Below are 13,910 nucleotides of genomic sequence, written 5' to 3'. Positions count from 1 at the left end.
AAAGGGCTTTTGGTGAACTTTTTGCTGATTATTTTCACTCCATTGGGAGTACATTCTATTTATTGACTTACTTTGCAATGTAAAATTGCGCCTCGTCACTAAATAAAATGTTCAAACGTGTTTGGGTAGAAAATTTCTTCGAAATCCCTCTGGCATAGTTTTTTCTACATATGTAATCATTTTCTCTCAACTGCTGGATGATTTGCAGTTTGAAAATATGAAATTTTATTTTTTTCCACAAAATGCCGGGTATCAAAGTTTTTTATGCCAATAGATGCTGCAACCTTACAATGAGATTTGCGCGGATTCCGCAAAACTTTGTCTCTCACTCGGTTTACGTTTTTCAGGCTAAAAACAGAAGTTGAAGGTCCGATTAAAGGTTTGTTTCCAACTGATATTCCAATATTTACAAACTAACCAAAATTATAGGCCAGTTATTGTTTTTTGTGTATAAGTAAATACAATACAAAAAGAAAAAGAAAAAAAAGCGTACCTGTGAAAAGCCACTCCGTTTAATTCCATTTGTAAAAAATATAACAATGATAATAAAAAAGAATATACTAAAAGATTTGTTTTTTTTGCCTCTTTTGTAAGCAGATGCACACGGAATAATCCCAGATCAGCCATAAATGTCTTTAGATATCAAACTGAAAACACAAACTTCTATAAATACATTCTTCGAATTTTTCATTGGAATTCATTTTCATGAAATACACCTCAACCGCGGAAGCCCGATGGGCTCCTGTCAATGAACTAATGACTAATGAATAATCTGCAACACTTCCGCGTCAAATGATACTCTTATTTTTCCACTGCTTCTACTGTTACAAGAAACAACGTGATTTAAAGTGTCAAATCTGCCTGCGGACACATTGTACAACCATTAAAAACCCCCATGTCGGCCACGGCGCGTCTTTCGGAAAACTAAAGACATTAATAAGTTTGTCTTCTTCAGTAGGGTGGGAATTACGGTGAATCTATGAGGGATAACCTACCCTTAAATAAAGCTCTAATCAAGTTAACTTAAAACCAGAATTAAGGAGTTAGTCTTGAATCACTTAGAGATCTATTCAAATTTGGGGCTATGACTTTTGTTACTTAGTGCATTTAAGAAGCCTTTGAAGTTTTTCAAGCCAGTGATTTCACACTGCGCGGTGTTATTGGTTATTTTATAAAAAATAAAATTATTTCGTGCTTAATGGCTTCCCAGGTTGTTTTAATTCAACCTGGTAGTCGTATTTAAAAAAATATTTTTTTTCAAGGTTTGAAAGAGAACATACCTTATTAAAAAATCTCGGTCATATTTAATATTGATAAAATCATTTGATAAGGAGCATGTTTCGAACATAAACTCGAATTCCTATTTCTTAAATTAGCCTTTGAGTCAAAAACGCTCGTCCAAGGTTCTGGTTCTATTCGACATACAAAACTGTGTTCTTAATCCGTCCGGACACATATTTTTTTACAAATCCCTTCAAATTCGACAAATGTTGTCCTTTTGAAATAAATATCTGGAACCTAGCAATTTAATATGCTTGCATATTGAGTGGTTGTGTTAGTAAATATACCGTCGTGATCGTAGAACAACGACAGATGTGCTAAAAATGCGGCATTGACTTTCTTTTATATTTGATCTTGAACAAGTTACATAAAGGCTTTATATTCCAGTTTAAAAAAAACTAATCCAAGTGTCAAATGGTACATATATATTCTTTTGCACTTATCAAGTTGTTACGCAAAGTGTCAAAAAAATTATTAAACCGCTCTCACGAAAAGTTGAGGAAAATCACATACGTCGTTATTCTATGATCATGACTATATTATTATACGTACATACATATGTGTATTTGTGTACATGGAGACTCTCTCCTTAAATTCTTAACATGCCATTCACAGTACAAGAACAATCGACATTTTCTAGTTAATTTACCCCGATCATTAGTTGTGGGTGAGTAGCGATTACTGCCACCACTATCACTAAGTAAGGGTTTACTGAAACCTTGGGTAAGACGGATCGGTCAGGAATTGAAGCGTTTAAGAAAGGGATGAAGACGTTACATAGTTCTAAACCACGGAGATAATATTAGTTAAGCGTTACGTGCTTTAGGGGCTACCAGCATCAGGGCTTTTAGATTAATGTATTGTCAAAGGAGTCTAAGATTAAATTGGAATAATATTATCACCCTTTTGAATCCGATACAGCTTTGAAGCAGTTAATTAAAAATAGTATGTACCAATAATAATTGTCAGAATTTTATTATATAAAAATTTATTACATAAAAAATAAAACTGCTCAACTGTAATAATAGTAAGAAAGTACAATACTCCCCTGCTCAGCCTCAAAGTCGTAACAGAAAAAAACGTTTTTATTTTTTTGCTTTTGTAATTCGGTCGTCTCACACATTTAATAAGCCGAAAAATCATTTTTGCTACTCAAAAGTGATATTTTATTGCAAAAAATATTTTTTCAAATGTTTTAATTGAATTCAGAACGGCGAAGCATAAAAGAGTACCGTCCTGTAAATTTTGTAACTCACAAGATTTTAAGGCTTAGCAGGGCACTATATACATAAATAAACAAACAAACAAACAAACAAACAAACCATCACGCTGTTTCTCCGTAGGGGTAGGCAAAGAAGATAGGACGCCATATCACTCTATCTTGGCATACAGACCTCGCTTCCTCTACATTCATACATCTTCTCATGCACGCACGCCGATTATTCCAACTTTTGACATGTCCATCTTCAAGTATTTGATGGACTTGATCGTGCCATGTTTTTCTCGGTCTTCCTCGTTTTCTGCATCCATCAACATCCGCATCGTAGACCCTTTTAGCCGTTCTTTCGTTGTCCATTCGCTCTACATGTCCAAACCAACGCAGCACCCCTTTCTTGATTCTGTCGATAATGCATGTCTCAGCCTTACACACTTCACGGATCTCGACATTTGTGCACCTATCATACATCGTTTTACCACACGTTCGCCTGAGGGATCGCATTTCGACAGCATTCAACCTACTTTCATCATCATTTTTCCAATTCCATGCTTCGCTCCCATACATTAGAGTTGGCACTAAAACAAAGAAAGTCGGCAAAAGAACTTTTAGAACTCTAAAAAATATATTGCGAGTTAAAAAATGAGATTAAATCCTATTTAAACTTAGCAGGTCTAGAACCAAATATATTAGCTTTATTATTATACTTATGATCATATCTATAGAGTCTGTGGATAGGCGTGATAGGACATGTGATAGTTCATGTGGTAGTTGTTTCTAAAATTCGCAAAATAAAAAAAATATATATGGCGAGTAAATATGTCGACTAGCTGTGCCATTCTGAACCGCTCTCGCGGCCGTAATCTCGCGTATTTTGTATGTAAATAAACAAGATAAACGCTTTTTCTACGGTCGCGAGAGCGTTTGAAATATTATCCTAGGTATGGATACCTACACACCAACTCATATATCCAAGAAGTAACATTAAAAAAAAAATTTTAAAACTTTTTTCAACAAAATATTGCTTCATTTATGTGAACGGTAGGATAAAAACTCGTTAATTTGCATTAAATTTTTTTATATTTCTTATAAAATACGTAAATTTAAATGTTTAAAAAAATAATATTAGCAATTTTTGGTGCACCACAATAGGCCAGAAAGCCCAATTACAGTGGCGAATTATAGCACACAAGACGTAGGCTTGAGGAAAATCACATTTAGTAATATATTCTAATCACATGTAATATTTTTACAAAATAGGCTTGTTTTTATTATCTTCATCTGCGAATTCGGAAAAATATGTTTAAAAAATATAATTCGGAAACCATCTAATAAAAAAACCCACTAGACATATTTTATTCATAACTTCGTAATTTTGCTTTACGAATAGATGACAATTTTAAGCTATTTTACATTATGCATGAGGCTTCTATTACTTGTGTATTAGTTTCGCCTACACAAACTCTTAGTTCCATACTCCAGTGCTTCTCTTCCCCGAAGAGTTGGGTAATGAAGGATTTATTATGTACATACTTGGCTACAGTATTTAAAGCGACTGACTCATTTAAGAAAACTGATCTTAATATAGTAACTAACTGTGCTCCTTAAAACTTTTAACATAAAGCAGAAGAATTAAAGTCAACATTTGCATTGAAATTGCGTCGGAGAGATAAATTTGTAATATTTTAAATGAAGATAAATAAAACTTTGAATCAAAAGAGCTACGACGGGTAAGAAATATAAAAATAACATTAAAAATTATTAAATCTTAGCTAGCCGAATTGCGATAAAAATTCCAACGTATTTTCATGAGTTTAAATTAGTGCTTTATTGTTATAAAAATAAAACGCCCTTACAAACGAACCTGAATAAAAAAAATCTCCTTTTTTATTAACAAATATAAAAAAAAAACAAAATTAAGAACCTAGAAAAATCAAACATTTTTGTAGCTGTGGGAATGTTGACTGAATAGCTTAAACTAGTAATTTTATTCTAGATGGCTGTCACAGGTAACTTTTTAGCTGTAATTGTTGTATTGAAGGGACAAGGAATTGAAAAAAATTAAAAAGTTAGCCAGCAGCTGGGTCTGGGTTACAAGGCGTGTATCTTTTGGCTTCCCCTGGGAACGAGAAATTGTAGTAAAATTAAGATTAATATTTGAAGCACTAACTTTGTGATTTTCAATGTAAAATAATTTAACTACTAATTAATTTTGTCTAAAATTCCTCAAATAATTTTAAAATGCTAACCAGTTTCAGTACAAGACTATCCTTTTTCTTATTTGATGTTGGCCTTAGTAAGATTTAAAATGTTTGGTGTCAGTATATTTTTTGCACTCGACTACACTTTGCTTCATATATGGCCAACCTGATCATTAAAAGCCGATTAAGTATAAACACATGAATCCAAACATGGCAATTTTGATTTGGAATACCCAAAAAACTTTATTTAGTTGAATTGACCGAACCGTAATAGTTTTTATTTCCGATTTTTAAATATTTTTATACCTCATTTTACGTTTAATGATCAGTGCGGTCATATATAAAGCAAGTGTAGTCACATACAAAAAATAAAAATCCCCAAATAAACCACTCTCTAGAGGGAAGAGAAGATTTAGAAAAGCACCCCTGAGAATATTTTTAAAAAAAAGAACATTTAAATAAACAAATTAGGGACTTAGTAAATCAAAAGTGATGATATTTTGAAAGGGGAAGTGATGTTACTGATTGTATAATGTAAACAACGAATGCTTTGAACAAATAAAAGAATTTGTGTATCTAAGAAACATGTTTTCAAAAGATGAAAGAGTAGAAAAAATGTTGAAAGGAGAGTGAATGCGGGCAACAAAATGAACAGCGCACTTAGCACAGTAATTGCTAATTAAAATATGTCAATCGTAGCTAAACTGGCAGTGCACAACGAAGTTTTAGTCCCGACATTTATGTATAAAAGTGTAACATAGACTGACAGTGGAGGAATAAAAGCAGAGTGAACGTTGTTGAAATACGATCTCTTAGACGAATGTGTGAGAAATCAATGTATGACAGGGTTACGAATGATAAAATCAAGTGAGAGTGTAACTTTGAGTTATGTATAATTAATAAGATTAAGAAAGGGTTTCTGAGATGGTTTGGTCATGAAGTACGAATGGACGACGAAAGAATGATAAAACAGGTTTACATAGCGAGAATGAAGTGTAACGTGGGGCGAGGACGACCAAGAAAGACGTGGCATGATCAGATAATCCAAAATTCTGGTTAGGTCAAAAGCAAAGCAGAATCAAAGGGCATGTATGACAACATGTAATGTGGAAAAAGCTAGGAATGTATGCCAGGATATACGTGTGTGGCTGTCCATCCTCTCTGTCTACCCTTACAGAGGAATGGCATGATGGTAGTAGTAGTAGTAGTTATTTAATTCATGCCATGTTTATGTATTATTAATTTATTTATGGACTCCTTTAGTCCACTGTAGTTTTGTGTACATTATTTAATACGAGGGGCGGTTTTGTCTGAGCCGAATTGGAACTATTTCATATTTTATGCCAGTGGGCGCATGTCAGTAGTATATTGATTGGCCTCTACCTGGAAACATAATTCTCGTGATGAATTCTTTTGCTCCTGTTTCCTGTTCCTAGAAAAACTTGGAGGGTCTTCGCAGAGACGACATAATATTTCTCAACATTTCAACAACTTCTCCGATAAATATTGCAAAATGATTTTTCGCTCCGTCGCATAAAGCCAAACAAAACGAAACATCGCTTTATTTAATAAACGAAAATGTACTTTTGTAACTTTTTAAAAATGCTTGTTTGTTTATTCATTTTATTTTCCATTATAAACAACAATAAAAATATTTTTTTCTCACTGGAGTTACCCGTGCCAAAAACATTTATAAACGTATTATATTTTATACATGTGAGAATACTTAAAAAATATTTAATATACCGAAAAATTGTAAAATATTAAAATTGTTTTTAACACTACTTATTTGTGCTTATATTTGATATCTGTAAAATATCATTATTTACATTATTTAACGCACAATAAAAGAGCAAAAACATAGCATAAACTATATATTTGTGGAGCAGGCGATTTAATATTGGGTTGAGCGAATGAAACAATCTATTTACTTTTACCTACCCCCACCATACATTTTTTTAAAGACTTTATGAACATTTTCTTGTTAATAATTGTTTAAATGAACATTGGAAGTAGGTAACAGATTTTAATAACATAATACTCAAAGTCCCTTTGTCAAAAAGCTGTATTAGTTTTTGTTTGATATAAGTTATCTTTGTGTTGAAGATCTAGTGATTAAATTATTTGTATGTGTTGAATTGTTGGGGTTTTTTTTACATATTTATTTTTTATTTATTTTATTTTTATTATTAATAAAACATATAATACAAAAATTACATATTATACTCCCAGGAGTTATTAGAAATAAGAAAAAAACATTTTTTTGACAATACATAACATCATACAAAAAATTAAACATCCGAATTAAAAAGAAAACATTATTCGATAAGAAACATAAAAACACTTTGTTGAGCGAAACTTAGACACATGAAGATTCCTTGAATAACGCGTATTGTAATTATGAATATTATGACCAAATGTGTGTTTTAAATTTGAATGAGCAGAAAAGTTGATGATATTTAAAATAGTATTGGTTATGTCATGCAGTGACATTACCTTGAAAGGAAGTATCTTTGTTTGTCGGTAGATATCCTTGACATGGGAATCCCGTTTAATTCCAAGAATGTTTCTTTGAGCTCTGTTCTGAAGAACTTGTATTTCCGAGATCTGATTTTTGCTGGCAAAACCCCATATGCATGATAAATAAGATAGGTGGGAATGAAGCAAAGCGTAGTAGACGGTAAACAAAACGGAATGAGTTATAAACGGGTTATGTCTTCCTTTTGAATAAGAATAGTTTTTGGATGTGTAAGTGAGTATTATTTTAGCTTATAATTGCTTCGGTGCCATAAGTTGTGATTTGTGAAATATTTCTTCAGTAGATGTCTGTATTGGGACTAAGTAATATTTTCATTACGGATTTTCCTGCAACATATATACTATTTAAAACGGTGTCACTCACACCACCCCATCTAATTATACCGTATTCCAAAATTGATTAGCACAGTGAAAATTTAATATTTAAAAGTCCTTTAACATTCGTTTTGAAAAGTCTTTTGGGTTTATTTGTAATTCTTAAGAGATAAGAAATATATTAAGTGCTGATAAATAACGGTTACTTGATTAATCTACATACGCACAATGCTCCAAAATAAATCTGTTTAATTTATCTTTTGACGTAAGGATTTAATTACATGTCTTCATCATATCATCGTCGGCGTCGTTCAGGCTAAAGTCACTAACCCGAAAAACACCATTTTGAGAAATTGTAATTCGAAAGTATCACGGAAAAATCAAAAGTTTGAAAGTTTTATGTATACAATACAGTTCCTTCATATCTTCTTTATAAGTTCCACTGGCAACTATTTTTTCCAAATATAATTTCATATATTTAGAAAGTTTTTAATGTGGCAAGGTGGCTAAAATCTGGTTTAGCGACTTTTGCTTGTTTATAATCTGGACAATGCAACTCAAAATAGTGAGTGACACGAAATAAATATTACAAATAATTATTTAAATTTGTGGTTAAAAATATGTTTTGAACACATACATGTTTTTAAGCATACTTATTGTTTTATGTTTTATTATGAAAATAATAAAATTTAGTTTTTAGGAAGAAGACTGACATATTTAGAAACTGGTAAAAATCGTTATAAAATGTCAATAAATTATATTTATTTATTTATTTACATACATACGTTTATTATACATCATTTAAGACATAAGTCCCAACTCCATGGGACTAAAAGTCCTGTGTTGAGATGGGACTTGCAATTAGTTGACATATTTTTAAAAATATTATATAATTTTACTCTTTGGATGGCACATACAACTCAAAACGGACTTTTTTGGGGTTAGCGACTTTTGCCTTAACGGCGACGATATAACAATTTTATAACTGAATAACACATATTAATCAACAGTATTTTGAGTTTGTCAAAATGTATTTAAGTTACTAAGATTAAACTATTGCAACAGAGATGGAAAATATTTTGAGAAGGGAATATAGAAGTCTAGGCTTTTACAGGACTTTTGACCTGTTACACTTAATTCACCATTCGGCCCATGTATGAACAAAAAAAAAACTATGCATTGACTGTCCCTAAAACTATTTTTTTACTTCTTTTTAGAGTTGCTAGGAACTCAGAGGTTCAATATTGGTAGCTTAACCTGCTTTTTACGATAAAGTACAACTTACAATATTTATTACCAAACAAAACTCATAAAATCTTACCTCATAAATAAAATCAAAACCTTAATAAGTTTTCTTACTTCAACTGCCAAAAACTTCCCCAATATAAGAAGCCAAGGACCCGTTTTTCCTTAACGAAGTAAACAGAGCTCTGTAAGACTACTATGCATGAATTCAACGAAACGATGATATTTACGAACGATCGTATTTGGTGCTTACTCTAACGTTACGAAAATTACACTAGCTGTTTGTTTTTAACCGGGAGATAACAAAGGCTTCCCGTACGTAACCTTCAATATTTTTATTCTGAGGATTACCGTGGACTGCAAAAGTTAAAGAATAATTTCATGAGGTAATAACTTTAACTAAGTAACTTCAAAACCAGCATTTTTTAGTTAATCACTAAAAACCCATTCTTGTATGTTCCTCCATGAATGCTACAAATAAACATATTGTTTTTAATTAATCTTTTTAATAAATTTAAAAAAAATAAAATGTAAGCGTTCCTTTTACTTACCCAAACATTTAAATTTTGGTGCCTATTTTCAACGAGTTGTAAATAACTGATTATTAGAAAATGAAAATCAAGGACAGATAGAGTGGGGTTCGAACCTCGGACCTCTGATCTGTGAGTCCGCAACACTGGCTACCGGACCACAAGCCGACTGTGCATTCAAATTGTTTTTTCAAAATGTTATTTGAATGCGTTTGCGTTCAAGGAGAAAACTACAAATAAATGTTTTAGCAGTTATCTACAAAATCCTGATTTTGAGGTTACATAGCAAATACCCAACAATGTAATAAATGCATTCAAGTTTAGTAAATATTTAGGTGATAACTATGATTGCAAAACAACTCATGAATATTTGATGCTTAAAACAGTATTTCTAAACATAATTCAACCCGTACACAGGAATGGCTCTGAATGGGGTATTAAGTAAAAAATATGAGACATCAAAATACTAGAAGTTCAGAGCTGTGCGGGAAAACAGAATTTGAAAAATATGGTCCAACGAAGAAGTGGTGCTATTTATAAATAAAGAAGGCGGTGATGGACAGGGCACGAGAAAAGAATGAGTGGAAATAGTCTCCAATAAGACACTCGTACTTCATACGAAGCCCCAAGGTGGACGTAGTGTTGATATACCCAAGCTCCGCTAGTTGGATGGAGTGCAGTAGGATGTGGATGCTATTTGCATCAGAGACTGGAGGATCTGCCAAGAAGAATGTTGGAGGAGGCCATGGTCCACAACGGGCTGTAGATCCAATGACGATAATGATAAAAATTGAGTTTTTGACCAATAGGGTTTATTTAAAATACTCCATTTAGCATTAGCAAAATACGAGATTGATCAATGGTATTTTAGGTAAAAAAATATTTTTCATTTATTATTTATATTTTTAAAATTAACATTGTGGTCTTGAACTAATGTTGATAAATATTATTATACACCACTTACCGACTTTTCATATCAGTCGGTTTTTCGGTAGCCTGTGTTGCATGTTAAAAAAAGTATGCTAAATAGTTTTCCCTTAATAAATAATTGAATATCTTTTAAATAAAGCCAAATTTTCGATCTATAAATACTAAAAATTTTATAACTTTCAACCTTCTAGCTCCTTCTCTTCCCAAATCCCCACCCCCACCAATTCTCTAAAATAAAATATTTCAACCTATTTTTTACATGTTGGTGAAGTGAATGTTCTGACGAAGAGACGTGTACGTCTCAAAACCGGTAGGCATAAAAACTTGGTAAGTAGTTAAATGTTTATTTAAATATCATTTCTTTTGATTTAGTTTTAACATTGTTTAAATAAGTATAGTTCAATATCTACTCACAAGCCTGAAAAAGTGGCAAGGTAGGATTGAGTTGAAATAATTTCTGTCCCCTTTTGTGTATCACTATTTTAATGTTTAATAAACAAAAACATGCGTGATTCAAGCTTCAATTTTGTGTATTTGAACTAACTTCAACGTGGTTTAACAAATATTAGCTAGTTGATGTTCACAGCCAGTCAAAATAGACAGAAATATTGATAGCATCCAATATTTTTCTTCTCGTTTACAATATACCAAAAACACAAGGATTTAACTTAATAAAATGTATTATTTTGACAGTTTACTCGTTTTTTGCATTATATGGATTCAAAGAGAATACGAATGACATTGGATACGCACAAACTACATGTGTACATTTACGTTATGCGATCGTTGTTTTTCGAAAGAAAACTCTTGTGCTAAGGACTCTGGTAACTAATGAGGGGTTATTTTCTTCCCAAGCTAAGTAATGAAATTGTATTTTTATTTCACATCTCATTTGCTATCTTACATATACGTGAAAGTTAATAAAATTACGGAAATCAGCCATGCATGATCAATATTCATACAAACTAACATACTTTTCTAAGAACTGATGTACTCGACGTTAGCTCTTAAGTTAATTCGGAAGAAAATTTATTCCCCATACAAAACCACTCGTTCAAAATTTTATTTTTACAACACTTTGAGAAAGTGCTTTCATAAATTAGTTAAAAGTATTTTTTTTTAAACAATTTGGATACTGAAAATTTTTGTTTGCTTTTAAATTGGTATGTAAAACCGTTTTTGGTTTATTTATTTGACAATTGTAGTTTGCTGTCGATATGTACATAAAAACAGGTCCATATTATTCACAGAAGCCGTATTCAGCAAGCGAATTGCCCTAATAATGTTTGTACTGCTTCCAGGTGCGTCAAACAGTGCATTATATCTCGCTCTAATATGATTATTGGGAACGTACAAACTAATATATTTTAATATATTTGGATTATAAATACTTTCCGAAATTAGCTAATAAAAATGCTTCTTAAAAAAAAATTTGACGATAATGTTCGAGGTTGTTGCTATCCAGCATCACTATTAGAAATAATGATGGGTACAAGAATAAAAAGTTGTTATTTTCATTGGGATATAAGTATCACAAATATCGCCTTTGAACCTTTTCTATTTCAAGAATATGGTTTGATTCAAAAGGGTCCCAAATTATGGAACGGTATTCTAGTATACTGCAAACTAGTGTATCATACAACGCCAACGTGCAAATTGCAGTGGCATTATTAAAATATTTGGGGTTTAATGTTCAAATCCAAGCATTATGTATAAATTAAAATAAATTAATCATTTATTTAAACACCCGTTGTTAACTATGCAATTTTTAGCTTTCAGTTATTGTTACTTTTGATTAAGTGTTGTACTGCCAACTTGACCTGGGTATAAATACATGTGAATTATTAACTGACTATAAATATATCGGATAGAAAATTGATGAAAATACTAAAAGATTTCAAATTAACAGATCCAAAATTAAATAATGGAAAGTATTCTGTTTTTAGTTAGTTTTAAGTTCTCTTGGAAACTTTGTAAAGTATTATTAAATTTTTGTCATTCAAGTCAATAATTACAAAATCATTAAATATAATTTCGTTTGTTTTTAAGAAGGCGGGTACCACATAAAATATTGTTTACCTATTGATACCATTTTTCTTTTTATATTTTCTTGTATCACAATAGGCCTCGACATTCCCGTCACAATCACGATTGTGAATTACTGAACAAAACAGAACAAACAGGCTTGAGAAATATCATTTAGTTCATAAGGCAATCGTCTTTGCCATTACACCATGGGGCCACCATTTTAATTTCAACAAATTACACAACTTCATTTTGATCCGAATTTCCGTTCTTTATGAATTTTCACAAGAAACTTCAAATAAATTTATTTATTATCAATGAATCAAATCAAATTTCGATGAAAGAGTTGCTACTAAAATATTTTCACTTAACCTTTGGAAAGCGCTTAGAAAGTACCTGTAGTCGATATAGTTTTTGTGGAATAAAGATCATTGAGAGTTTACATCAAAAATAGCTTGTCATTCGAATAATTTTGCAATAAAAAGAAATTTAAATAACCAATTTCATATAAAGGCATCATATTAAATATGTATCTACGATCCTTTTAAATGTATGATTTTCAAACAAACATTTGAAATTATACACACGTAACAATTTCAAAAGTATAATATATATAATTTATTTCAATTATAAAGACAAACTATTTTTAAAGAAGTAAATGTGAACACCTTTGTAATACAATAATGTTTGTGTCGAGGAAAAAATGTGAATAGCATGTATTTTTTTTAATAATCGTGATGGGCTCCAAACAATTTAACTGATCAATTGCTCAAAAATAAAGATGATCTTTAAATTTTGAAGAAATTTGCATTATATCAAAACCCTTTTCCCTCAATGCAATGATCAGAGCTCATGTATTTAAATTAATTTTTAATTTATTAATATTATACTTAAATAATAACTCATCAAAACCATAAAAATCAGTTAAATTAATTAAATCAGTATTTGTAGTTCATAGGCATCTGCACTCACAAAAATAATAGATGTGTATCTATGTATATGAATAAAGTAAATATGTATATAAAAAAGTGTACATAATGGTGACGTTACACCTGCTAAACAAGATCTTCATTATATTTTCTGAAGGTTCTTAATTTTTTGTATAAAGAATACAAATAATGGTAATAACAAATAAAATAAATTAATTTATAAAGTTTCTACGAGGCATTCTACACGTTTTACGTGAAAGACGTTTTTAAGTACTATCAATTTACAAAATGGCTAAAAAACCCCTTGAACTTAATTATTCAGTATTTTTAATGCTGGTTAATACGTAGATACTTGAGAAATAAAAGCCTCTTCAAAATTTAATTACATTTCCACGTATTCGACATAAATAGAAGCTTCTGAAAGCTCGGTGTTTATAGGTTTTTGAAATCGTATGAGGTTTGAAATTCAATGAGGGCCAAAGCATGGTTGGAATAAAATAATAATTATAACGGGGAGGTTCGGGTGGGCCAGTTCTGCCTAACTAGGCCCCGTGTATTGGGTATTCGTGACTTCTCCCTGTCGGCCTTGTGCAACGACGGAGCTTCTCGTAACTGCATCCAGTGTTTAGGGGTTGAAAACATTTTTAAAAAATCAAGCTATTTAATAGATTATGAACGATTATAAATCAATACGTTTTAT

The sequence above is a fragment of the Micrasema longulum genome, unplaced genomic scaffold, assembly GCF_059751315.1.
Source record: "Micrasema longulum isolate JH-2025_06_02 unplaced genomic scaffold, ASM5975131v1 h1tg000638l, whole genome shotgun sequence".
NCBI classification, from domain to species: Eukaryota; Metazoa; Arthropoda; class Insecta; order Trichoptera; family Brachycentridae; genus Micrasema; species Micrasema longulum.
The sequence above is the reverse complement of the archived record's forward strand: the minus strand, read 5'-3'. Positions refer to the sequence as shown.